The sequence below is a fragment of the Oncorhynchus mykiss genome, chromosome 31 (assembly GCF_013265735.2).
Source record: "Oncorhynchus mykiss isolate Arlee chromosome 31, USDA_OmykA_1.1, whole genome shotgun sequence".
Lineage (NCBI taxonomy): Eukaryota > Metazoa > Chordata > Actinopteri > Salmoniformes > Salmonidae > Oncorhynchus > Oncorhynchus mykiss.
The window spans coordinates 30,722,792-30,746,513 of record NC_050571.1 but is presented as its reverse complement, the minus strand read 5'-3'; the positions used below and the strand labels follow the sequence as shown (position 1 = coordinate 30,746,513).

The following is a 23,722-nucleotide window of genomic DNA, read 5'->3' as shown; positions in this document are numbered from 1 at the left end:
GTAAAGGTGGAAGTAGTGACTCCAGTAAGCCCAGTGGTGGAAATAGTTGTATTGTTGGGTTAGTGAGTTTTGGGTGTATGATAGCAGAAAAACCTGCGAGTCTGGAGTTCCCCCTGCTGGCTGTCTGTGGAATAACATTAGGATCAGTTGATCGTGGGGAAATGCATGTTAGTCGCCCGAAACATGGTCACTGTTTTCCTGTCTTTTGTTGTGCTTATGCTCACTGCGTCTCAGTGGATCGCTCCAAGGCCTTTCTACTGTAAGCAGAGGAGAGGACAGCCTTCCAGTAGAATAAATAAGAGTCACAGCTCCCAACATTTACTAACAAATGAACAGCTACTAAATCAAAGATCTGTCTCATAAACTACACATGTGCCTACATGTGATAACCAAAGGGGATTTTTGCATTACCCCAAGCGACCACATAATTTGTCCCTTTAATTGAAGTAATAATTCGGTGGTTTGGTGGGATTTCCTAAATTCCAGTGTGTTTCTGCTTGCCACAACAAAGTCAAAAGAGAGAATGAACTGGCACACAGACTAAGATATTAGGACCTGTTTAGTAGCAAACAGAAGGCTGTCCATCATATCGCAAAGCCATTATGACAAGGGCTCCTCCTCCCCTGTAGGATAAATAATAATAATTATAATTTATTCTATATAGCACTTTTCATTACACACAGAATCTCAAAGTAGCTTTAAAAACTCAAATAAACTCAAGGTGATCTGGTACATACTTGGCCGATGGCTTCCAAAGCTTCAGATGATAATAATAAGATGGAGAGTGATGGAGTCTGTAGTTAGAGAGGAGTTGAGGCAGTTCACTTCAGATACTTAGCTTGCACTTGTATGTGCTAGAGAACTGTGCTACATACCAATTATTTTCAATATGTATAAATATAGAGATAGAAATATATGTATGACTCCTGCTCTTTTTGTTTTACCTTTTAATAAATCACTTAAATGGGGATCCCTCTTAATGGTTCATGAGTAATTTGGTATTGTTCGGCATGTTTAACGTTACCTGCCTAAGTACCTTAGATCGCAAGCCCATAATTAGTCAATAGGGCTGACTGGCTAGCTACTAGTACTGTTAACTAGCCAGATAGCAACAAAGCATTGTTAGCTAGCTAATGTAACCATGAAGAATTGACATCTATCTTACATATTATTCGTTTTAGGTCATTTTTGTCCTGTTTAGCTATCTGGCTAGCTAAATTGTTACGATTCACATATCTAGCTGATAATTGTGACGTCAAACGTTTGCTTTGTGTATATCTTGATTCGTCTATTGTTGCCATTGTCCTGGCTGGAAGGAGGTTCAGTGAATGGGGCTGTGAAGCGTGAGGTAATACAGTAGGGGGAGTGCGAGTGCTTCTTAAATGTATTGCTTTATGCATTCTCCTCACTCGCGTCCACACAAAAACGTACTCAAGAGAACGGAGTGGAGAATACAATCGGAGCATGAGTGTGGAGCATGGTAGTATGTTTGGAAAAACACCCCTAGAGTTTGAGAGCTACAAGCCCCCACTCACCCAGTAATTTTTGAACTGTCCCTAAATTATCCTATTAAAACACTACATGGGAAATACGTCATGAACTCACAACAATTGAAAGTGCAGAGTATAAAACAGTACTTAGCCTAATATATTATGAACAGCCACGATAGCGTCGTCTACTGTTTGGTCTATTTTGAATCAATATTTCAACTCGCCACCACACTCTACGTATTTCCACTGGTGTTTCCCAACTGCAGTCCTCAGGTTGCCCCAGCAACACACATTCACATTTTAGAGCCAGACAAGCACGCTTGATTCAATTTGTTTACTAATCCTTCGATTAGTTAAATCAGTCCAGAGCTACAACAACAATGTGTGCTGATTGAACCAAACTAAATAGTTGGAGGATGCGGGCATCGATCCCGCTACCTCTCACATGCTAAGCGAGCGCTCTACCATTTGAGCCAATCCCCCTGTGCCTCCAACAAGAAGTATGAAATCTCAATGACCGCACTGCCAAATTCCTCCTCCATAAGAAAGGATACTTTTTAACAAGTATGCTTGCTTCAGCTGTCTAAAAGTATTTTTCATGGTAGTTCAGTAAAGGTTGAAGTAGTGATAGGAGTAAGCCCAGTGGTGGAAATAGTTGTATTGTTGGGTTAGTATCCAGAGCTACAACAACAATGTGTGCTGATTGAACCAAACTAAATAGTTGGAGGATGCGGGCATCGATCCCGCTACCTCTCGCATGCTAAGCGAGCGCTCTACCATTTGAGCTAATCCCCCTGTGCATCCAACAAGAAGTATGAAATCTCAATGACCACACTGCCAAATCCCTCGTCCATAAGTAAGGATACTTTTTAAAAAGTATGCTTGCTTCAGCTGTCTAAAAGTATTTTTCATGGTAGTTCAGTAAAGGTGGAAGTAGTGACTGCAGTAAGCCCAGTGGTGGAAATAGTTGTATTGTTGGGTTAGTGAGTTTTGGGTGTATGATAGCAGAAAAACCTGCGAGTCTGGAGTTCCCCCTGCTGGCTGTCTGTGGAATAACATTAGGATCAGTTGATCGTGGGGAAATGCATGTTAGTCGCCCGAAACATGGTCACTGTTTTCCTGTCTTTTGTCGTGCTTATGCTCACTGCGTCTCAGTGGATCGCTCCAAGGCCTTTCTACTGTAAGCAGAGGAGAGGACAGCCTTCCAGTAGAATAAATAAGAGTCACAGCTCCCAACATTTACTAACAAATGAACAGCTACTAAATCAAAGATCTGTCTCATAAACTACACATGTGCCTACATGTGATAACCAAAGGGGATTTTTGCATTACCCCAAGCGACCACATAATTTGTCCCTTTAATTGAAGTAATAATTCGGTGGTTTGGTGGGATTTCCTAAATTCCAGTGTGTTTCTGCTTGCCACAACAAAGTCAAAAGAGAGAATGAACTGGCACACAGACTAAGATATTAGGACCTGTTTAGTAGCAAACAGAAGGCTGTCCATCATATCGCAAAGCCATTATGACAAGGGCTCCTCCTCCCCTGTAGGATAAATAATAATAATTATAATTTATTCTATATAGCACTTTTCATTACACACAGAATCTCAAAGTAGCTTTAAAAACTCAAATAAACTCAAGGTGATCTGTTACATACTTGGCCGATGGCTTCCAAAGCTTCAGATGATAATAATAAGATGGAGAGTGATGGAGTCTGTAGTTAGAGAGGAGTTGAGGCAGTTCACTTCAGATACTTAGCTTGCACTTGTATGTGCTAGAGAACTGTGCTACATACCAATTATTTTCAATATGTATAAATATAGAGATAGAAATATATGTATGACTCCTGCTCTTTTTGTTTTACCTTTTAATAAATCACTTAAATGGGGATCCCTCTTAATGGTTCATGAGTAATTTGGTATTGTTCGGCATGTTTAACGTTACCTGCCTAAGTACCTTAGATCGCAAGCCCATAATTAGTCAATAGGGCTGACTGGCTAGCTACTAGTACTGTTAGCTAGCCAGATAGCAACAAAGCATTGTTAGCTAGCTAATGTAACCATGAAGAATTGACATCTATCTTACATATTATTCGTTTTAGGTCATTTTTGTCCTGTTTAGCTATCTGGCTAGCTAAATTGTTACGATTCACATATCTAGCTGATAATTGTAACGTCAAACGTTTGCTTTGTGTATATCTTGATTCGTCTATTGTTGCCATTGTCCTGGCTGGAAGGAGCTGTGAAGCGTGAGGTAATACAGTAGGGGGAGTGCGAGTGCTTCTTAAATGTATTGCTTTATGCATTCTCCTCACTCGCGTCCACACAAAAACGTACTCAAGAGAACGGAGTGGAGAATACAATCGGAGCATGAGTGTGGAGCATGGTAGTATGTTTGGAAAAACACCCCTAGAGTTTGAGAGCTACAAGCCCCCACTCACCCAGTAATTTTTGAACTGTCCCTAAATTATCCTATTAAAACACTACATGGGAAATACGTCATGAACTCACAACAATTGAAAGTGCAGAGTATAAAACAGTACTTAGCCTAATATATTATGAACAGCCACGATAGCGTCGTCTACTGTTTGGTCTATTTTGAATCAATATTTCAACTCGCCACCACACTCTACGTATTTCCCACTGGTGTTTCCCAACTGCAGTCCTCAGGTTGCCCCAGCAACACACATTCACATTTTAGAGCCAGACAAGCACGCTTGATTCAATTTGTTTACTAATCCTTCGATTAGTTAAATCAGTCCAGAGCTACAACAACGTGTGCTGATTGAACCAAACTAAATAGTTGGAGGATGCGGGCATCGATCCCGCTACCTCTCGCATGCTAAGCGAGCGCTCTAGCATTTGAGCTAATCCCCCTGTGCATCCAACAAGAAGTATGAAATCTCAATGACCACACTGCCAAATCCCTCGTCCATAAGAAAGGATACTTTTTAACAAGTATGCTTGCTTCAGCTGTCTAAAAGTATTTTTCATGGTAGTTCAGTAAAGGTTGAAGTAGTGGTAGTGATAGGAGTAAGCCCAGTGGTGGAAATAGTTGTATTGTTGGGTTAGTATCCAGAGCTACAACAACAATGTGTGCTGATTGAACCAAACTAAGTAGTTGGAGGATGCGGCATCGATCCCGCTACCTCTCGCATGCTAAGCGAGCGCTCTACCATTTGAGCCAATCCCCCTGTGCCTCCAACAAGAAGTATGAAATCTCAATGACCGCACTGCCAAATCCCTCGTCCATAAGTAAGGATACTTTTTAAAAAGTATGCTTGATTCAGCTGTCTAAAAGTATTCTTCATGGTAGTTCAGTAAAGGTGGAAGTAGTGACTGCAGTAAGCCCAGTGGTGGAAATAGTTGTATTGTTGGGTTAGTGAGTTTTGGGTGTATGATAGCAGAAAAACCTGCGAGTCTGGAGTTCCCCCTGCTGGCTGTCTGTGGAATAACATTAGGATCAGTTGATCGTGGGGAAATGCATGTTAGTCGCCCGAAACATGGTCACTGTTTTCCTGTCTTTTGTCGTGCTTATGCTCACTGCGTCTCAGTGGATCGCTCCAAGGCCTTTCTACTGTAAGCAGAGGAGAGGACAGCCTTCCAGTAGAATAAATAAGAGTCACAGCTCCCAACATTTACTAACAAATGAACAGCTACTAAATCAAAGATCTGTCTCATAAACTACACATGTGCCTACATGTGATAACCAAAGGGGATTTTTGCATTACCCCAAGCGACCACATAATTTGTCCCTTTAATTGAAGTAATAATTCGGTGGTTTGGTGGGATTTCCTAAATTCCAGTGTGTTTCTGCTTGCCACAACAAAGTCAAACGAGAGAATGAACTGGCACACAGACTAAGATATTAGGACCTGTTTAGTAGCAAACAGAAGGCTGTCCATCATATCGCAAAGCCATTATGACAAGGGCTCCTCCTCCCCTGTAGGATAAATAATAATAATTATAATTTATTCTATATAGCACTTTTCATTACACACAGAATCTCAAAGTAGCTTTAAAAACTCAAATAAACTCAAGGTGATCTGGTACATACTTGGCCGATGGCTTCCAAAGCTTCAGATGATAATAATAAGATGGAGAGTGATGGAGTCTGTAGTTAGAGAGGAGTTGAGGCAGTTCACTTCAGATACTTAGCTTGCACTTGTATGTGCTAGAGAACTGTGCTACATACCAATTATTTTCAATATGTATAAATATAGAGATAGAAATATATGTATGACTCCTGCTCTTTTTGTTTTACCTTTTAATAAATCACTTAAATGGGGATCCCTCTTAATGGTTCATGAGTAATTTGGTATTGTTCGGCATGTTTAACGTTACCTGCCTAAGTACCTTAGATCGCAAGCCCATAATTAGTCAATAGGGCTGACTGGCTAGCTACTAGTACTGTTAACTAGCCAGATAGCAACAAAGCATTGTTAGCTAGCTAATGTAACCATGAAGAATTGACATCTATCTTACATATTATTCGTTTTAGGTCATTTTTGTCCTGTTTAGCTATCTGGCTAGCTAAATTGTTACGATTCACATATCTAGCTGATAATTGTGACGTCAAACGTTTGCTTTGTGTATATCTTGATTCGTCTATTGTTGCCATTGTCCTGGCTGGAAGGAGGTTCAGTGAATGGGGCTGTGAAGCGTGAGGTAATACAGTAGGGGGAGTGCGAGTGCTTCTTAAATGTATTGCTTTATGCATTCTCCTCACTCGCGTCCACACAAAAACGTACTCAAGAGAACGGAGTGGAGAATACAATCGGAGCATGAGTGTGGAGCATGGTAGTATGTTTGGAAAAACACCCCTAGAGTTTGAGAGCTACAAGCCCCCACTCACCCAGTAATTTTTGAACTGTCCCTAAATTATCCTATTAAAACACTACATGGGAAATACGTCATGAACTCACAACAATTGAAAGTGCAGAGTATAAAACAGTACTTAGCCTAATATATTATGAACAGCCACGGTAGCGTCGTCTACTGTTTGGTCTATTTTGAATCAATATTTCAACTCGCCACCACACTCTACGTATTTCCCACTGGTGTTTCCCAACTGCAGTCCTCAGGTTGCCCCAGCAACACACATTCACATTTTAGAGCCAGACAAGCACGCTTGATTCAATTTGTTTACTAATCCTTCGATTAGTTAAATCAGTCCAGAGCTACAACAACAATGTGTGCTGATTGAACCAAACTAAATAGTTGGAGGATGCGGGCATCGATCCCGCTACCTCTCGCATGCTAAGCGAGCGCTCTACCATTTGAGCCAATCCCCCTGTGCCTCCAACAAGAAGTATGAAATCTCAATGACCGCACTGCCAAATCCCTCGTCCATAAGAAAGGATACTTTTTAACAAGTATGCTTGCTTCAGCTGTCTAAAAGTATTTTTCATGGTAGTTCAGTAAAGGTTGAAGTAGTGATAGGAGTAAGCCCAGTGGTGGAAATAGTTGTATTGTTGGGTTAGTATCCAGAGCTACAACAACAATGTGTGCTGATTGAACCAAACTAAATAGTTGGAGGATGCGGGCATCGATCCCGCTACCCCTCGCATGCTAAGCGAGCGCTCTACCATTTGAGCTAATCCCCCTGTGCCTCCAACAAGAAGTATGAAATCTCAATGACCGCACTGCCAAATCCCTCGTCCATAAGAAAGGATACTTTTTAACAAGTATGCTTGCTTCAGCTGTCTAAAAGTATTTTTCATGGTAGTTCAGTAAAGGTTGAAGTAGTGATAGGAGTAAGCCCAGTGGTGGAAATAGTTGTATTGTTGGGTTAGTATCCAGAGCTACAACAACAATGTGTGCTGATTGAACCAAACTAAATAGTTGGAGGATGTGGGCATCGATCCCGCTACCTCTCACATGCTAAGCGAGCGCTCTACCATTTGAGCCAATCCCCCTGTGCCTCCAACAAGAAGTATGAAATCTCAATGACCGCACTGCCAAATTCCTCCTCCATAAGAAAGGATACTTTTTAACAAGTATGCTTGCTTCAGCTGTCTAAAAGTATTTTTCATGGTAGTTCAGTAAAGGTTGAAGTAGTGATAGGAGTAAGCCCAGTGGTGGAAATAGTTGTATTGTTGGGTTAGTATCCAGAGCTACAACAACAATGTGTGCTGATTGAACCAAACTAAATAGATGGAGGATGCGGGCATCGATCCCGCTACCTCTCGCATGCTAAGCGAGCGCTCTACCATTTGAGCTAATCCCCCTGTGCATCCAACAAGAAGTATGAAATCTCAATGACCACACTGCCAAATCCCTCGTCCATAAGTAAGGATACTTTTTAAAAAGTATGCTTGCTTCAGCTGTCTAAAAGTATTTTTCATGGTAGTTCAGTAAAGGTGGAAGTAGTGACTGCAGTAAGCCCAGTGGTGGAAATAGTTGTATTGTTGGGTTAGTGAGTTTTGGGTGTATGATAGCAGAAAAACCTGCGAGTCTGGAGTTCCCCCTGCTGGCTGTCTGTGGAATAACATTAGTATCAGTTGATCGTGGGGAAATGCATGTTAGTCGCCCGAAACATGGTCACTGTTTTCCTGTCTTTTGTCGTGCTTATGCTCACTGCGTCTCAGTGGATCGCTCCAAGGCCTTTCTACTGTAAGCAGAGGAGAGGACAGCCTTCCAGTAGAATAAATAAGAGTCACAGCTCCCAACATTTACTAACAAATGAACAGCTACTAAATCAAAGATCTGTCTCATAAACTACACATGTGCCTACATGTGATAACCAAAGGGGATTTTTGCATTACCCCAAGCGACCACATAATTTGTCCCTTTAATTGAAGTAATAATTCGGTGGTTTGGTGGGATTTCCTAAATTCCAGTGTGTTTCTGCTTGCCACAACAAAGTCAAAAGAGAGAATGAACTGGCACACAGACTAAGATATTAGGACCTGTTTAGTAGCAAACAGAAGGCTGTCCATCATATCGCAAAGCCATTATGACAAGGGCTCCTCCTCCCCTGTAGGATAAATAATAATAATTATGATTTATTCTATATAGCACTTTTCATTACACACAGAATCTCAAAGTAGCTTTAAAAACTCAAATAAACTCAAGGTGATCTGGTACATACTTGGCCGATGGCTTCCAAAGCTTCAGATGATAATAATAAGATGGAGAGTGATGGAGTCTGTAGTTAGAGAGGAGTTGAGGCAGTTCACTTCAGATACTTAGCTTGCACTTGTATGTGCTAGAGAACTGTGCTACATACCAATTATTTTCAATATGTATAAATATAGAGATAGAAATATATGTATGACTCCTGCTCTTTTTGTTTTACCTTTTAATAAATCACTTAAATGGGGATCCCTCTTAATGGTTCATAAGTAATTTGGTATTGTTCGGCATGTTTAACGTTACCTGCCTAAGTACCTTAGATCGCAAGCCCATAATTAGTCAATAGGGCTGACTGGCTAGCTACTAGTACTGTTAGCTAGCCAGATAGCAACAAAGCATTGTTAGCTAGCTAATGTAACCATGAAGAATTGACATCTATCTTACATATTATTCGTTTTAGGTCATTTTTGTCCTGTTTAGCTATCTGGCTAGCTAAATTGTTACGATTCACATATCTAGCTGATAATTGTAACGTCAAACGTTTGCTTTGTGTATATCTTGATTCGTCTATTGTTGCCATTGTCCTGGCTGGAAGGAGCTGTGAAGCGTGAGGTAATACAGTAGGGGGAGTGCGAGTGCTTCTTAAATGTATTGCTTTATGCATTCTCCTCACTCGCGTCCACACAAAAACGTACTCAAGAGAACGGAGTGGAGAATACAATCGGAGCATGAGTGTGGAGCATGGTAGTATGTTTGGAAAAACACCCCTAGAGTTTGAGAGCTACAAGCCCCCACTCACCCAGTAATTTTTGAACTGTCCCTAAATTATCCTATTAAAACACTACATGGGAAATACGTCATGAACTCACAACAATTGAAAGTGCAGAGTATAAAACAGTACTTAGCCTAATATATTATGAACAGCCACGATAGCGTCGTCTACTGTTTGGTCTATTTTGAATCAATATTTCAACTCGCCACCACACTCTACGTATTTCCCACTGGTGTTTCCCAACTGCAGTCCTCAGGTTGCCCCAGCAACACACATTCACATTTTAGAGCCAGACAAGCACGCTTGATTCAATTTGTTTACTAATCCTTCGATTAGTTAAATCAGTCCAGAGCTACAACAACAATGTGTGCTGATTGAACCAAACTAAATAGTTAGAGGATGCGGGCATCGATCCCGCTACCTCTCGCATGCTAAGCGAGCGCTCTACCATTTGAGCTAATCCCCCTGTGCATCCAACAAGAAGTATGAAATCTCAATGACCACACTGCCAAATCCCTCGTCCATAAGAAAGGATACTTTTTAACAAGTATGCTTGCTTCAGCTGTCTAAAAGTATTTTTCATGGTAGTTCAGTAAAGGTTGAAGTAGTGGTAGTGATAGGAGTAAGCCCAGTGGTGGAAATAGTTGTATTGTTGGGTTAGTATCCAGAGCTACAACAACAATGTGTGCTGATTGAACCAAACTAAGTAGTTGGAGGATGCGGCATCGATCCCGCTACCTCTTGCATGCTAAGCGAGCGCTCTACCATTTGAGCCAATCCCCCTGTGCCTCCAACAAGAAGTATGAAATCTCAATGACCGCACTGCCAAATCCCTCGTCCATAAGTAAGGATACTTTTTAAAAAGTATGCTTGATTCAGCTGTCTAAAAGTATTCTTCATGGTAGTTCAGTAAAGGTGGAAGTAGTGACTGCAGTAAGCCCAGTGGTGGAAATAGTTGTATTGTTGGGTTAGTGAGTTTTGGGTGTATGATAGCAGAAAAACCTGCGAGTCTGGAGTTCCCCCTGCTGGCTGTCTGTGGAATAACATTAGGATCAGTTGATCGTGGGGAAATGCATGTTAGTCGCCCGAAACATGGTCACTGTTTTCCTGTCTTTTGTCGTGCTTATGCTCACTGCGTCTCAGTGGATCGCTCCAAGGCCTTTCTACTGTAAGCAGAGGAGAGGACAGCCTTCCAGTAGAATAAATAAGAGTCACAGCTCCCAACATTTACTAACAAATGAACAGCTACTAAATCAAAGATCTGTCTCATAAACTACACATGTGCCTACATGTGATAACCAAAGGGGATTTTTGCATTACCCCAAGCGACCACATAATTTGTCCCTTTAATTGAAGTAATAATTCGGTGGTTTGGTGGGATTTCCTAAATTCCAGTGTGTTTCTGCTTGCCACAACAAAGTCAAAAGAGAGAATGAACTGGCACACAGACTAAGATATTAGGACCTGTTTAGTAGCAAACAGAAGGCTGTCCATCATATCGCAAAGCCATTATGACAAGGGCTCCTCCTCCCCTGTAGGATAAATAATAATAATTATAATTTATTCTATATAGCACTTTTCATTACACACAGAATCTCAAAGTAGCTTTAAAAACTCAAATAAACTCAAGGTGATCTGGTACATACTTGGCCGATGGCTTCCAAAGCTTCAGATGATAATAATAAGATGGAGAGTGATGGAGTCTGTAGTTAGAGAGGAGTTGAGGCAGTTCACTTCAGATACTTAGCTTGCACTTGTATGTGCTAGAGAACTGTGCTACATACCAATTATTTTCAATATGTATAAATATAGAGATAGAAATATATGTATGACTCCTGCTCTTTTTGTTTTACCTTTTAATAAATCACTTAAATGGGGATCCCTCTTAATGGTTCATGAGTAATTTGGTATTGTTCGGCATGTTTAACGTTACCTGCCTAAGTACCTTAGATCGCAAGCCCATAATTAGTCAATAGGGCTGACTGGCTAGCTACTAGTACTGTTAACTAGCCAGATAGCAACAAAGCATTGTTAGCTAGCTAATGTAACCATGAAGAATTGACATCTATCTTACATATTATTCGTTTTAGGTCATTTTTGTCCTGTTTAGCTATCTGGCTAGCTAAATTGTTACGATTCACATATCTAGCTGATAATTGTGACGTCAAACGTTTGCTTTGTGTATATCTTGATTCGTCTATTGTTGCCATTGTCCTGGCTGGAAGGAGGTTCAGTGAATGGGGCTGTGAAGCGTGAGGTAATACAGTAGGGGGAGTGCGAGTGCTTCTTAAATGTATTGCTTTATGCATTCTCCTCACTCGCGTCCACACAAAAACGTACTCAAGAGAACGGAGTGGAGAATACAATCGGAGCATGAGTGTGGAGCATGGTAGTATGTTTGGAAAAACACCCCTAGAGTTTGAGAGCTACAAGCCCCCACTCACCCAGTAATTTTTGAACTGTCCCTAAATTATCCTATTAAAACACTACATGGGAAATACGTCATGAACTCACAACAATTGAAAGTGCAGAGTATAAAACAGTACTTAGCCTAATATATTATGAACAGCCACGATAGCGTCGTCTACTGTTTGGTCTATTTTGAATCAATATTTCAACTCGCCACCACACTCTACCTTCCACTGGTGTTTCCCAACTGCAGTCCTCAGGTTGCCCCAGCAACACACATTCACATTTTAGAGCCAGACAAGCACGCTTGATTCAATTTGTTTACTAATCCTTCGATTAGTTAAATCAGTCCAGAGCTACAACAACAATGTGTGCTGATTGAACCAAACTAAATAGTTGGAGGATGCGGGCATCGATCCCGCTACCTCTCGCATGCTAAGCGAGCGCTCTACCATTTGAGCTAATCCCCCTGTTCCTCCAACAAGAAGTATGAAATCTCAATGACCGCACTGCCAAATCCCTCGTCCATAAGAAAGGATACTTTTTAACAAGTATGCTTGCTTCAGCTGTCTAAAAGTATTTTTCATGGTAGTTCAGTAAAGGTTGAAGTAGTGATAGGAGTAAGCCCAGTGGTGGAAATAGTTGTATTGTTGGGTTAGTATCCAGAGCTACAACAACAATGTGTGCTGATTGAACCAAACTAAATAGTTGGAGGATGCGGGCATCGATCCCGCTACCCCTCGCATGCTAAGCGAGCGCTCTACCATTTGAGCTAATCCCCCTGTGCCTCCAACAAGAAGTATGAAATCTCAATGACCGCACTGCCAAATCCCTCGTCCATAAGAAAGGATACTTTTTAACAAGTATGCTTGCTTCAGCTGTCTAAAAGTATTTTTCATGGTAGTTCAGTAAAGGTTGAAGTAGTGATAGGAGTAAGCCCAGTGGTGGAAATAGTTGTATTGTTGGGTTAGTATCCAGAGCTACAACAACAATGTGTGCTGATTGAACCAAACTAAATAGTTGGAGGATGCGGGCATCGATCCCGCTACCTCTCACATGCTAAGCGAGCGCTCTACCATTTGAGCCAATCCCCCTGTGCCTCCAACAAGAAGTATGAAATCTCAATGACCGCACTGCCAAATTCCTCCTCCATAAGAAAGGATACTTTTTAACAAGTATGCTTGCTTCAGCTGTCTAAAAGTATTTTTCATGGTAGTTCAGTAAAGGTTGAAGTAGTGATAGGAGTAAGCCCAGTGGTGGAAATAGTTGTATTGTTGGGTTAGTATCCAGAGCTACAACAACAATGTGTGCTGATTGAACCAAACTAAATAGTTGGAGGATGCGGGCATCGATCCCGCTACCTCTCGCATGCTAAGCGAGCGCTCTACCATTTGAGCTAATCCCCCTGTGCATCCAACAAGAAGTATGAAATCTCAATGACCACACTGCCAAATCCCTCGTCCATAAGTAAGGATACTTTTTAAAAAGTATGCTTGCTTCAGCTGTCTAAAAGTATTTTTCATGGTAGTTCAGTAAAGGTTGAAGTAGTGACTGCAGTAAGCCCAGTGGTGGAAATAGTTGTATTGTTGGGTTAGTGAGTTTTGGGTGTATGATAGCAGAAAAACCTGCGAGTCTGGAGTTCCCCCTGCTGGCTGTCTGTGGAATAACATTAGGATCAGTTGATCGTGGGGAAATGCATGTTAGTCGCCCGAAACATGGTCACTGTTTTCCTGTCTTTTGTCGTGCTTATGCTCACTGCGTCTCAGTGGATCGCTCCAAGGCCTTTCTACTGTAAGCAGAGGAGAGGACAGCCTTCCAGTAGAATAAATATGAGTCACAGCTCCCAACATTTACTAACAAATGAACAGCTACTAAATCAAAGATCTGTCTCATAAACTACACATGTGCCTACATGTGATAACCAAAGGGGATTTTTGCATTACCCCAAGCGACCACATAATTTGTCCCTTTAATTGAAGTAATAATTTGGTGGTTTGGTGGGATTTCCTAAATTCCAGTGTGTTTCTGCTTGCCACAACAAAGTCAAAAGAGAGAATGAACTGGCACACAGACTAAGATATTAGGACCTGTTTAGTAGCAAACAGAAGGCTGTCCATCATATCGCAAAGCCATTATGACAAGGGCTCCTCCTCCCCTGTAGGATAAATAATAATAATTATAATTTATTCTATATAGCACTTTTCATTACACACAGAATCTCAAAGTAGCTTTAAAAACTCAAATAAACTCAAGGTGATCTGTTACATACTTGGCCGATGGCTTCCAAAGCTTCAGATGATAATAATAAGATGGAGAGTGATGGAGTCTGTAGTTAGAGAGGAGTTGAGGCAGTTCACTTCAGATACTTAGCTTGCACTTGTATGTGCTAGAGAACTGTGCTACATACCAATTATTTTCAATATGTATAAATATAGAGATAGAAATATATGTATGACTCCTGCTCTTTTTGTTTTACCTTTTAATAAATCACTTAAATGGGGATCCCTCTTAATGGTTCATAAGTAATTTGGTATTGTTCGGCATGTTTAACGTTACCTGCCTAAGTACCTTAGATCGCAAGCCCATAATTAGTCAATAGGGCTGACTGGCTAGCTACTAGTACTGTTAGCTAGCCAGATAGCAACAAAGCATTGTTAGCTAGCTAATGTAACCATGAAGAATTGACATCTATCTTACATATTATTCGTTTTAGGTCATTTTTGTCCTGTTTAGCTATCTGGCTAGCTAAATTGTTACGATTCACATATCTAGCTGATAATTGTAACGTCAAACGTTTGCTTTGTGTATATCTTGATTCGTCTATTGTTGCCATTGTCCTGGCTGGAAGGAGCTGTGAAGCGTGAGGTAATACAGTAGGGGGAGTGCGAGTGCTTCTTAAATGTATTGCTTTATGCATTCTCCTCACTCGCGTCCACACAAAAACGTACTCAAGAGAACGGAGTGGAGAATACAATCGGAGCATGAGTGTGGAGCATGGTAGTATGTTTGGAAAAACACCCCTAGAGTTTGAGAGCTACAAGCCCCCACTCACCCAGTCATTTTTGAACTGTCCCTAAATTATCCTATTAAAACACTACATGGGAAATACGTCATGAACTCACAACAATTGAAAGTGCAGAGTATAAAACAGTACTTAGCCTAATATATTATGAACAGCCACGATAGCGTCGTCTACTGTTTGGTCTATTTTGAATCAATATTTCAACTCGCCACCACACTCTACGTATTTCCCACTGGTGTTTCCCAACTGCAGTCCTCAGGTTGCCCCAGCAACACACATTCACATTTTAGAGCCAGACAAGCACGCTTGATTCAATTTGTTTACTAATCCTTCGATTAGTTAAATCAGTCCAGAGCTACAACAACAATGTGTGCTGATTGAACCAAACTAAATAGTTGGAGGATGCGGGCATCGATCCCGCTACCTCTCGCATGCTAAGCGAGCGCTCTACCATTTGAGCTAATCCCCCTGTGCATCCAACAAGAAGTATGAAATCTCAATGACCACACTGCCAAATCCCTCGTCCATAAGAAAGGATACTTTTTAACAAGTATGCTTGCTTCAGCTGTCTAAAAGTATTTTTCATGGTAGTTCAGTAAAGGTTGAAGTAGTGGTAGTGATAGGAGTAAGCCCAGTGGTGGAAATAGTTGTATTGTTGGGTTAGTATCCAGAGCTACAACAACAATGTGTGCTGATTGAACCAAACTAAGTAGTTGGAGGATGCGGCATCGATCCCGCTACCTCTCGCATGCTAAGCGAGCGCTCTACCATTTGAGCCAATCCCCCTGTGCCTCCAACAAGAAGTATGAAATCTCAATGACCGCACTGCCAAATCCCTCGTCCATAAGTAAGGATACTTTTTAAAAAGTATGCTTGATTCAGCTGTCTAAAAGTATTCTTCATGGTAGTTCAGTAAAGGTGGAAGTAGTGACTGCAGTAAGCCCAGTGGTGGAAATAGTTGTATTGTTGGGTTAGTGAGTTTTGGGTGTATGATAGCAGAAAAACCTGCGAGTCTGGAGTTCCCCCTGCTGGCTGTCTGTGGAATAACATTAGGATCAGTTGATCGTGGGGAAATGCATGTTAGTCGCCCGAAACATGGTCACTGTTTTCCTGTCTTTTGTCGTGCTTATGCTCACTGCGTCTCAGTGGATCGCTCCAAGGCCTTTCTACTGTAAGCAGAGGAGAGGACAGCCTTCCAGTAGAATAAATAAGAGTCACAGCTCCCAACATTTACTAACAAATGAACAGCTACTAAATCAAAGATCTGTCTCATAAACTACACATGTGCCTACATGTGATAACCAAAGGGGATTTTTGCATTACCCCAAGCGACCACATAATTTGTCCCTTTAATTGAAGTAATAATTTGGTGGTTTGGTGGGATTTCCTAAATTCCAGTGTGTTTCTGCTTGCCACAACAAAGTCAAAAGAGAGAATGAACTGGCACACAGACTAAGATATTAGGACCTGTTTAGTAGCAAACAGAAGGCTGTCCATCATATCGCAAAGCCATTATGACAAGGGCTCCTCCTCCCCTGTAGGATAAATAATAATAATTATAATTTATTCTATATAGCACTTTTCATTACACACAGAATCTCAAAGTAGCTTTAAAAACTCAAATAAACTCAAGGTGATCTGTTACATACTTGGCCGATGGCTTCCAAAGCTTCAGATGATAATAATAAGATGGAGAGTGATGGAGTCTGTAGTTAGAGAGGAGTTGAGGCAGTTCACTTCAGATACTTAGCTTGCACTTGTATGTGCTAGAGAACTGTGCTACATACCAATTATTTTCAATATGTATAAATATAGAGATAGAAATATATGTATGACTCCTGCTCTTTTTGTTTTACCTTTTAATAAATCACTTAAATGGGGATCCCTCTTAATGGTTCATAAGTAATTTGGTATTGTTCGGCATGTTTAACGTTACCTGCCTAAGTACCTTAGATCGCAAGCCCATAATTAGTCAATAGGGCTGACTGGCTAGCTACTAGTACTGTTAGCTAGCCAGATAGCAACAAAGCATTGTTAGCTAGCTAATGTAACCATGAAGAATTGACATCTATCTTACATATTATTCGTTTTAGGTCATTTTTGTCCTGTTTAGCTATCTGGCTAGCTAAATTGTTACGATTCACATATCTAGCTGATAATTGTAACGTCAAACGTTTGCTTTGTGTATATCTTGATTCGTCTATTGTTGCCATTGTCCTGGCTGGAAGGAGCTGTGAAGCGTGAGGTAATACAGTAGGGGGAGTGCGAGTGCTTCTTAAATGTATTGCTTTATGCATTCTCCTCACTCGCGTCCACACAAAAACGTACTCAAGAGAACGGAGTGGAGAATACAATCGGAGCATGAGTGTGGAGCATGGTAGTATGTTTGGAAAAACACCCCTAGAGTTTGAGAGCTACAAGCCCCCACTCACCCAGTCATTTTTGAACTGTCCCTAAATTATCCTATTAAAACACTACATGGGAAATACGTCATGAACTCACAACAATTGAAAGTGCAGAGTATAAAACAGTACTTAGCCTAATATATTATGAACAGCCACGATAGCGTCGTCTACTGTTTGGTCTATTTTGAATCAATATTTCAACTCGCCACCACACTCTACGTATTTCCCACTGGTGTTTCCCAACTGCAGTCCTCAGGTTGCCCCAGCAACACACATTCACATTTTAGAGCCAGACAAGCACGCTTGATTCAATTTGTTTACTAATCCTTCGATTAGTTAAATCAGTCCAGAGCTACAACAACAATGTGTGCTGATTGAACCAAACTAAATAGTTGGAGGATGCGGGCATCGATCCCGCTACCTCTCGCATGCTAAGCGAGCGCTCTACCATTTGAGCTAATCCCCCTGTGCATCCAACAAGAAGTATGAAATCTCAATGACCACACTGCCAAATCCCTCGTCCATAAGAAAGGATACTTTTTAACAAGTATGCTTGCTTCAGCTGTCTAAAAGTATTTTTCATGGTAGTTCAGTAAAGGTTGAAGTAGTGGTAGTGATAGGAGTAAGCCCAGTGGTGGAAATAGTTGTATTGTTGGGTTAGTATCCAGAGCTACAACAACAATGTGTGCTGATTGAACCAAACTAAGTAGTTGGAGGATGCGGCATCGATCCCGCTACCTCTCGCATGCTAAGCGAGCGCTCTACCATTTGAGCCAATCCCCCTGTGCCTCCAACAAGAAGTATGAAATCTCAATGACCGCACTGCCAAATCCCTCGTCCATAAGTAAGGATACTTTTTAAAAAGTATGCTTGATTCAGCTGTCTAAAAGTATTCTTCATGGTAGTTCAGTAAAGGTGGAAGTAGTGACTGCAGTAAGCCCAGTGGTGGAAATAGTTGTATTGTTGGGTTAGTGAGTTTTGGGTGTATGATAGCAGAAAAACCTGCGAGTCTGGAGTTCCCCCTGCTGGCTGTCTGTGGAATAACATTAGGATCAGTTGATCGTGGGGAAATGCATGTTAGTCGCCCGAAACATGGTCACTGTTTTCCTGTCTTTTGTCGTGCTTATGCTCACTGCGTCTCAGTGGATCGCTCCAAGGCCTTTCTACTGTAAGCAGAGGAGAGGACAGCCTTCCAGTAGAATAAATAAGAGTCACAGCTCCCAACATTTACTAACAAATGAACAGCTACTAAATCAAAGATCTGTCTCATAAACTACACATGTGCCTACATGTGATAACCAAAGGGGATTTTTGCATTACCCCAAGCGACCACATAATTTGTCCCTTTAATTGAAGTAATAATTCGGTGGTTTGGTGGGATTTCCTAAATTCCAGTGTGTTTCTGCTTGCCACAACAAAGTCAAAAGAGAGAATGAACTGGCACACAGACTAAGATATTAGGACCTGTTTAGTAGCAAACAGAAGGCTGTCCATCATATCGCAAAGCCATTATGACAAGGGCTCCTCCTCCCCTGTAGGATAAATAATAATAATTATAATTTATTCTATATAGCACTTTTCATTACACACAGAATCTCAAAGTAGCTTTAAAAACTCAAATAAACTCAAGGTGATCTGGTACATACTTGGCCGATGGCTTCCAAAGCTTCAGATGATAATAATAAGATGGAGAGTGATGGAGTCTGTAGTTAGAGAGGAGTTGAGGCAGTTCACTTCAGATACTTAGCTTGCACTTGTATGTGCTAGAGAACTGTGCTACATACCAATTATTTTCAATATGTATAAATATAGAGATAGAAATATATGTATGACTCCTGCTCTTTTTGTTTTACCTTTTAATAAATCACTTAAATGGGGATCCCTCTTAATGGTTCATGAGTAATTTGGTATTGTTCGGCATGTTTAACGTTACCTGCCTAAGTACCTTAGATCGCAAGCCCATAATTAGTCAATAGGGCTGACTGGCTAGCTACTAGTACTGTTAACTAGCCAGATAGCAACAAAGCATTGTTAGCTAGCTAATGTAACCATGAAGAATTGACATCTATCTTACATATTATTCGTTTTAGGTCATTTTTGTCCTGTTTAGCTATCTGGCTAGCTAAATTGTTACGATTCACATATCTAGCTGATAATTGTGACGTCAAACGTTTGCTTTGTGTATATCTTGATTTGTCTATTGTTGCCATTGTCCTGGCTGGAAGGAGGTTCAGTGAATGGGGCTGTGAAGCGTGAGGTAATACAGTAGGGGGAGTGCGAGTGCTTCTTAAATGTATTGCTTTATGCATTCTCCTCACTCGCGTCCACACAAAAACGTACTCAAGAGAACGGAGTGGAGAATACAATCGGAGCATGAGTGTGGAGCATGGTAGTATGTTTGGAAAAACACCCCTAGAGTTTGAGAGCTACAAGCCCCCACTCACCCAGTAATTTTTGAACTGTCCCTAAATTATCCTATTAAAACACTACATGGGAAATACGTCATGAACTCACAACAATTGAAAGTGCAGAGTATAAAACAGTACTTAGCCTAATATATTATGAACAGCCACGATAGCGTCGTCTACTGTTTGGTCTATTTTGAATCAATATTTCAACTCGCCACCACACTCTACCTTCCACTGGTGTTTCCCAACTGCAGTCCTCAGGTTGCCCCAGCAACACACATTCACATTTTAGAGCCAGACAAGCACGCTTGATTCAATTTGTTTACTAATCCTTCGATTAGTTAAATCAGTCCAGAGCTACAACAACAATGTGTGCTGATTGAACCAAACTAAATAGTTGGAGGATGCGGGCATCGATCCCGCTACCTCTCGCATGCTAAGCGAGCGCTCTACCATTTGAGCTAATCCCCCTGTGCCTCCAACAAGAAGTATGAAATCTCAATGACCGCACTGCCAAATCCCTCGTCCATAAGAAAGGATACTTTTTAACAAGTATGCTTGCTTCAGCTGTCTAAAAGTATTTTTCATGGTAGTTCAGTAAAGGTTGAAGTAGTGATAGGAGTAAGCCCAGTGGTGGAAATAGTTGTATTGTTATCCAGATCTAGAACAACAATGTGTGCTGATTGAACCAAACTAAATAGTTGGAGGATGCGGGCATCGATCCCGCTACCTCTCGCATGCTAAGCGAGCGCTCTACCATTTGAGCCAATCCCCCTGTGCCTCCAACAAGAAGTATGAAATCTCAATGACCGCACTGCCAAATCCCTCGTCCATAAGAAAGGATACTTTTTAACAAGTATGCTTGCTTCAGCTGTCTAAAAGTATTTTTCATGGTAGTTCAGTAAAGGTTGAAGTAGTGATAGGAGTAAGCCCAGTGGTGGAAATAGTTGTATTGTTATCCAGATCTACAACAACAATGTGTGCTGATTGAACCAAACTAAATAGTTGGAGGATGCGGGCATCGATCCCGCTACCTCTCGCATGCTAAGCAAGCGCTCTACCATTTGAGCCAATCCCCCTGTGCCTCCAACAAGAAGTATGAAATCTCAATGACCGCACTGCCAAATTCCTCGTCCATAAGAAAGGATACTTTTTAACAAGTATGCTTGCTTCAGCTGTCTAAAAGTATTTTTCATGGTAGTTCAGTAAAGGTTGAAGTAGTTATAGGAGTAAGCCCAGTGGTGGAAATAGTTGTATTGTTGGGTTAGTATCCAGAGCTACAACAACAATGTGTGCTGATTGAACCAAACTAAGTAGTTGGAGGATGCGGGCATCGATCCCGCTACCTCTCGCATGCTAAGCGAGCGCTCTACCATTTGAGCTAATCCCCCTGTGCATCCAACAAGAAGTATGAAATCTCAATGACCGCACTGCCAAATCCCTCGTCCATAAGAAAGGATACTTTTTAACAAGTATGCTTGCTTCAGCTGTCTAAAAGTATTTTTCATGGTAGTTCAGTAAAGGTTGAAGTAGTGATAGGAGTAAGCCCAGTGGTGGAAATAGTTGTATTGTTATCCAGATCTAGAACAACAATGTGTGCTGATTGAACCAAACTAAATAGTTGGAGGATGCGGGCATCAATCCCGCTACCTCTCGCATGCTAAGCGAGCGCTCTACCATTTGAGCCAATCCCCCTGTGCCTCCAACAAGAAGTATGAAATCTCAATGACCGCACTGCCAAATCCCTCGTCCATAAGAAAGGATACTTTTTAACAAGTATGCTTGCTTCAGCTGTCTAAAAGTATTTTTCATGGTAGTTCAGTAAAGGTTGAAGTAGTGATAGGAGTAAGCCCAGTGGTGGAAATAGTTGTATTGTTATCCAGATCTACAACAACAATGTGTGCTGATTGAACCAAACTAAATAGTTGGAGGATGCGGGCATCGATCCCGCTACCTCTCGCATGCTAAGCAAGCGCTCTACCATTTGAGCCAATCCCCCTGTGCCTCCAACAAGAAGTATGAAATCTCAATGACCGCACTGCCAAATTCCTCGTCCATAAGAAAGGATACTTTTTAACAAGTATGCTTGCTTCAGCTGTCTAAAAGTATTTTTCATGGTAGTTCAGTAAAGGTTGAAGTAGTTATAGGAGTAAGCCCAGTGGTGGAAATAGTTGTATTGTTGGGTTAGTATCCAGAGCTACAACAACAATGTGTGCTGATTGAACCAAACTAAGTAGGTGGAGGATGCGGGCATCGATCCCGCTACCTCTCGCATGCTAAGCGAGCGCTCTACCATTTGAGCTAATCCCCCTGTGCATCCAACAAGAAGTATGAAATCTCAATGACCACACTGCCAAATCCCTCGTCCATAAGTAAGGATACTTTTTAAAAAGTATGCTTGCTTCAGCTGTCTAAAAGTATTCTTCATGGTAGTTCAGTAAAGGTGGAAGTAGTGACTGCAGTAAGCCCAGTGGTGGAAATAGTTGTATTGTTGGGTTAGTGAGTTTTGGGTGTATGATAGCAGAAAAACCTGCGAGTCTGGAGTTCCCCCTGCTGGCTGTCTGTGGAATAACATTAGGATCAGTTGATCGTGGGGAAATGCATGTTAGTCGCCCGAAACATGGTCACTGTTTTCCTGTCTTTTGTCGTGCTTATGCTCACTGCGTCTCAGTGGATCGCTCCAAGGCCTTTCTACTGTAAGCAGAGGAGAGGACAGCCTTCCAGTAGAATAAATAAGAGTCACAGCTCCCAACATTTACTAACAAATGAACAGCTACTAAATCAAAGATCTGTCTCATAAACTACACATGTGCCTACATGTGATAACCAAAGGGGATTTTTGCATTACCCCAAGCGACCACATAATTTGTCCCTTTAATTGAAGTAATAATTCGGTGGTTTGGTGGGATTTCCTAAATTCCAGTGTGTTTCTGCTTGCCACAACAAAGTCAAAAGAGAGAATGAACTGGCACACAGACTAAGATATTAGGACCTGTTTAGTAGCAAACAGAAGGCTGTCCATCATATCGCAAAGCCATTATGACAAGGGCTCCTCCTCCCCTGTAGGATAAATAATAATAATTATGATTTATTCTATATAGCACTTTTCATTACACACAGAATCTCAAAGTAGCTTTAAAAACTCAAATAAACTCAAGGTGATCTGGTACATACTTGGCCGATGGCTTCCAAAGCTTCAGATGATAATAATAAGATGGAGAGTGATGGAGTCTGTAGTTAGAGAGGAGTTGAGGCAGTTCACTTCAGATACTTAGCTTGCACTTGTATGTGCTAGAGAACTGTGCTACATACCAATTATTTTCAATATGTATAAATATAGAGATAGAAATATATGTATGACTCCTGCTCTTTTTGTTTTACCTTTTAATAAATCACTTAAATGGGGATCCCTCTTAATGGTTCATGAGTAATTTGGTATTGTTCGGCATGTTTAACGTTACCTGCCTAAGTACCTTAGATCGCAAGCCCATAATTAGTCAATAGGGCTGACTGGCTAGCTACTAGTACTGTTAACTAGCCAGATAGCAACAAAGCATTGTTAGCTAGCTAATGTAACCATGAAGAATTGACATCTATCTTACATATTATTCGTTTTAGGTCATTTTTGTCCTGTTTAGCTATCTGGCTAGCTAAATTGTTACGATTCACATATCTAGCTGATAATTGTGACGTCAAACGTTTGCTTTGTGTATATCTTGATTCGTCTATTGTTGCCATTGTCCTGGCTGGAAGGAGGTTCAGTGAATGGGGCTGTGAAGCGTGAGGTAATACAGTAGGGGGAGTGCGAGTGCTTCTTAAATGTATTGCTTAATGCATTCTCCTCACTCGCGTCCACACAAAAACGTACTCAAGAGAACGGAGTGGAGAATACAATCGGAGCATGAGTGTGGAGCATGGTAGTATGTTTGGAAAAACACCCCTAGAGTTTGAGAGCTACAAGCCCCCACTCACCCAGTAATTTTTGAACTGTCCCTAAATTATCCTATTAAAACACTACATGGGAAATACGTCATGAACTCACAACAATTGAAAGTGCAGAGTATAAAACAGTACTTAGCCTAATATATTATGAACAGCCACGATAGCGTCGTCTACTGTTTGGTCTATTTTGAATCAAT

At 41.1% G+C, this 23,722-nt stretch overlaps 18 non-coding genes across 18 annotated transcripts; all 18 read right to left on the bottom strand.

Annotated features, from left to right (window-relative positions):
• Positions 1-1,900: 1,900 nt before the first annotated feature.
• Positions 1,901-1,973, bottom strand: trnaa-agc. The gene has a single exon. It is a non-coding gene; the product is annotated as a tRNA-Ala (tRNA).
• Positions 1,974-2,212: 239 nt separating this feature from the next.
• On the bottom strand, positions 2,213-2,285 carry trnaa-agc. Its single transcript has one exon. It is a non-coding gene; the product is annotated as a tRNA-Ala (tRNA).
• A 4,426-nt stretch (positions 2,286-6,711) lies between these two features.
• trnaa-agc lies at positions 6,712-6,784 on the bottom strand. The gene has a single exon. It is a non-coding gene; the product is annotated as a tRNA-Ala (tRNA).
• A 239-nt stretch (positions 6,785-7,023) lies between these two features.
• On the bottom strand, positions 7,024-7,096 carry trnaa-agc. Its single transcript has one exon. It is a non-coding gene; the product is annotated as a tRNA-Ala (tRNA).
• Positions 7,097-7,647: 551 nt separating this feature from the next.
• Positions 7,648-7,720, bottom strand: trnaa-agc. The gene has a single exon. It is a non-coding gene; the product is annotated as a tRNA-Ala (tRNA).
• Positions 7,721-9,732: 2,012 nt separating this feature from the next.
• trnaa-agc lies at positions 9,733-9,805 on the bottom strand. The gene has a single exon. It is a non-coding gene; the product is annotated as a tRNA-Ala (tRNA).
• Positions 9,806-12,145: 2,340 nt separating this feature from the next.
• Positions 12,146-12,218, bottom strand: trnaa-agc. The gene has a single exon. It is a non-coding gene; the product is annotated as a tRNA-Ala (tRNA).
• A 239-nt stretch (positions 12,219-12,457) lies between these two features.
• trnaa-agc lies at positions 12,458-12,530 on the bottom strand. The gene has a single exon. It is a non-coding gene; the product is annotated as a tRNA-Ala (tRNA).
• Positions 12,531-12,769: 239 nt separating this feature from the next.
• On the bottom strand, positions 12,770-12,842 carry trnaa-agc. The gene has a single exon. It is a non-coding gene; the product is annotated as a tRNA-Ala (tRNA).
• A 239-nt stretch (positions 12,843-13,081) lies between these two features.
• On the bottom strand, positions 13,082-13,154 carry trnaa-agc. Its single transcript has one exon. It is a non-coding gene; the product is annotated as a tRNA-Ala (tRNA).
• A 2,012-nt stretch (positions 13,155-15,166) lies between these two features.
• trnaa-agc lies at positions 15,167-15,239 on the bottom strand. The gene has a single exon. It is a non-coding gene; the product is annotated as a tRNA-Ala (tRNA).
• A 2,329-nt stretch (positions 15,240-17,568) lies between these two features.
• On the bottom strand, positions 17,569-17,641 carry trnaa-agc. Its single transcript has one exon. It is a non-coding gene; the product is annotated as a tRNA-Ala (tRNA).
• Positions 17,642-19,981: 2,340 nt separating this feature from the next.
• trnaa-agc lies at positions 19,982-20,054 on the bottom strand. Its single transcript has one exon. It is a non-coding gene; the product is annotated as a tRNA-Ala (tRNA).
• Positions 20,055-20,285: 231 nt separating this feature from the next.
• On the bottom strand, positions 20,286-20,358 carry trnaa-agc. The gene has a single exon. It is a non-coding gene; the product is annotated as a tRNA-Ala (tRNA).
• Positions 20,359-20,589: 231 nt separating this feature from the next.
• On the bottom strand, positions 20,590-20,662 carry trnaa-agc. Its single transcript has one exon. It is a non-coding gene; the product is annotated as a tRNA-Ala (tRNA).
• Positions 20,663-20,901: 239 nt separating this feature from the next.
• Positions 20,902-20,974, bottom strand: trnaa-agc. Its single transcript has one exon. It is a non-coding gene; the product is annotated as a tRNA-Ala (tRNA).
• Positions 20,975-21,509: 535 nt separating this feature from the next.
• trnaa-agc lies at positions 21,510-21,582 on the bottom strand. Its single transcript has one exon. It is a non-coding gene; the product is annotated as a tRNA-Ala (tRNA).
• Positions 21,583-21,821: 239 nt separating this feature from the next.
• Positions 21,822-21,894, bottom strand: trnaa-agc. The gene has a single exon. It is a non-coding gene; the product is annotated as a tRNA-Ala (tRNA).
• Between the last annotated feature and the right edge of the window lie 1,828 nt (positions 21,895-23,722).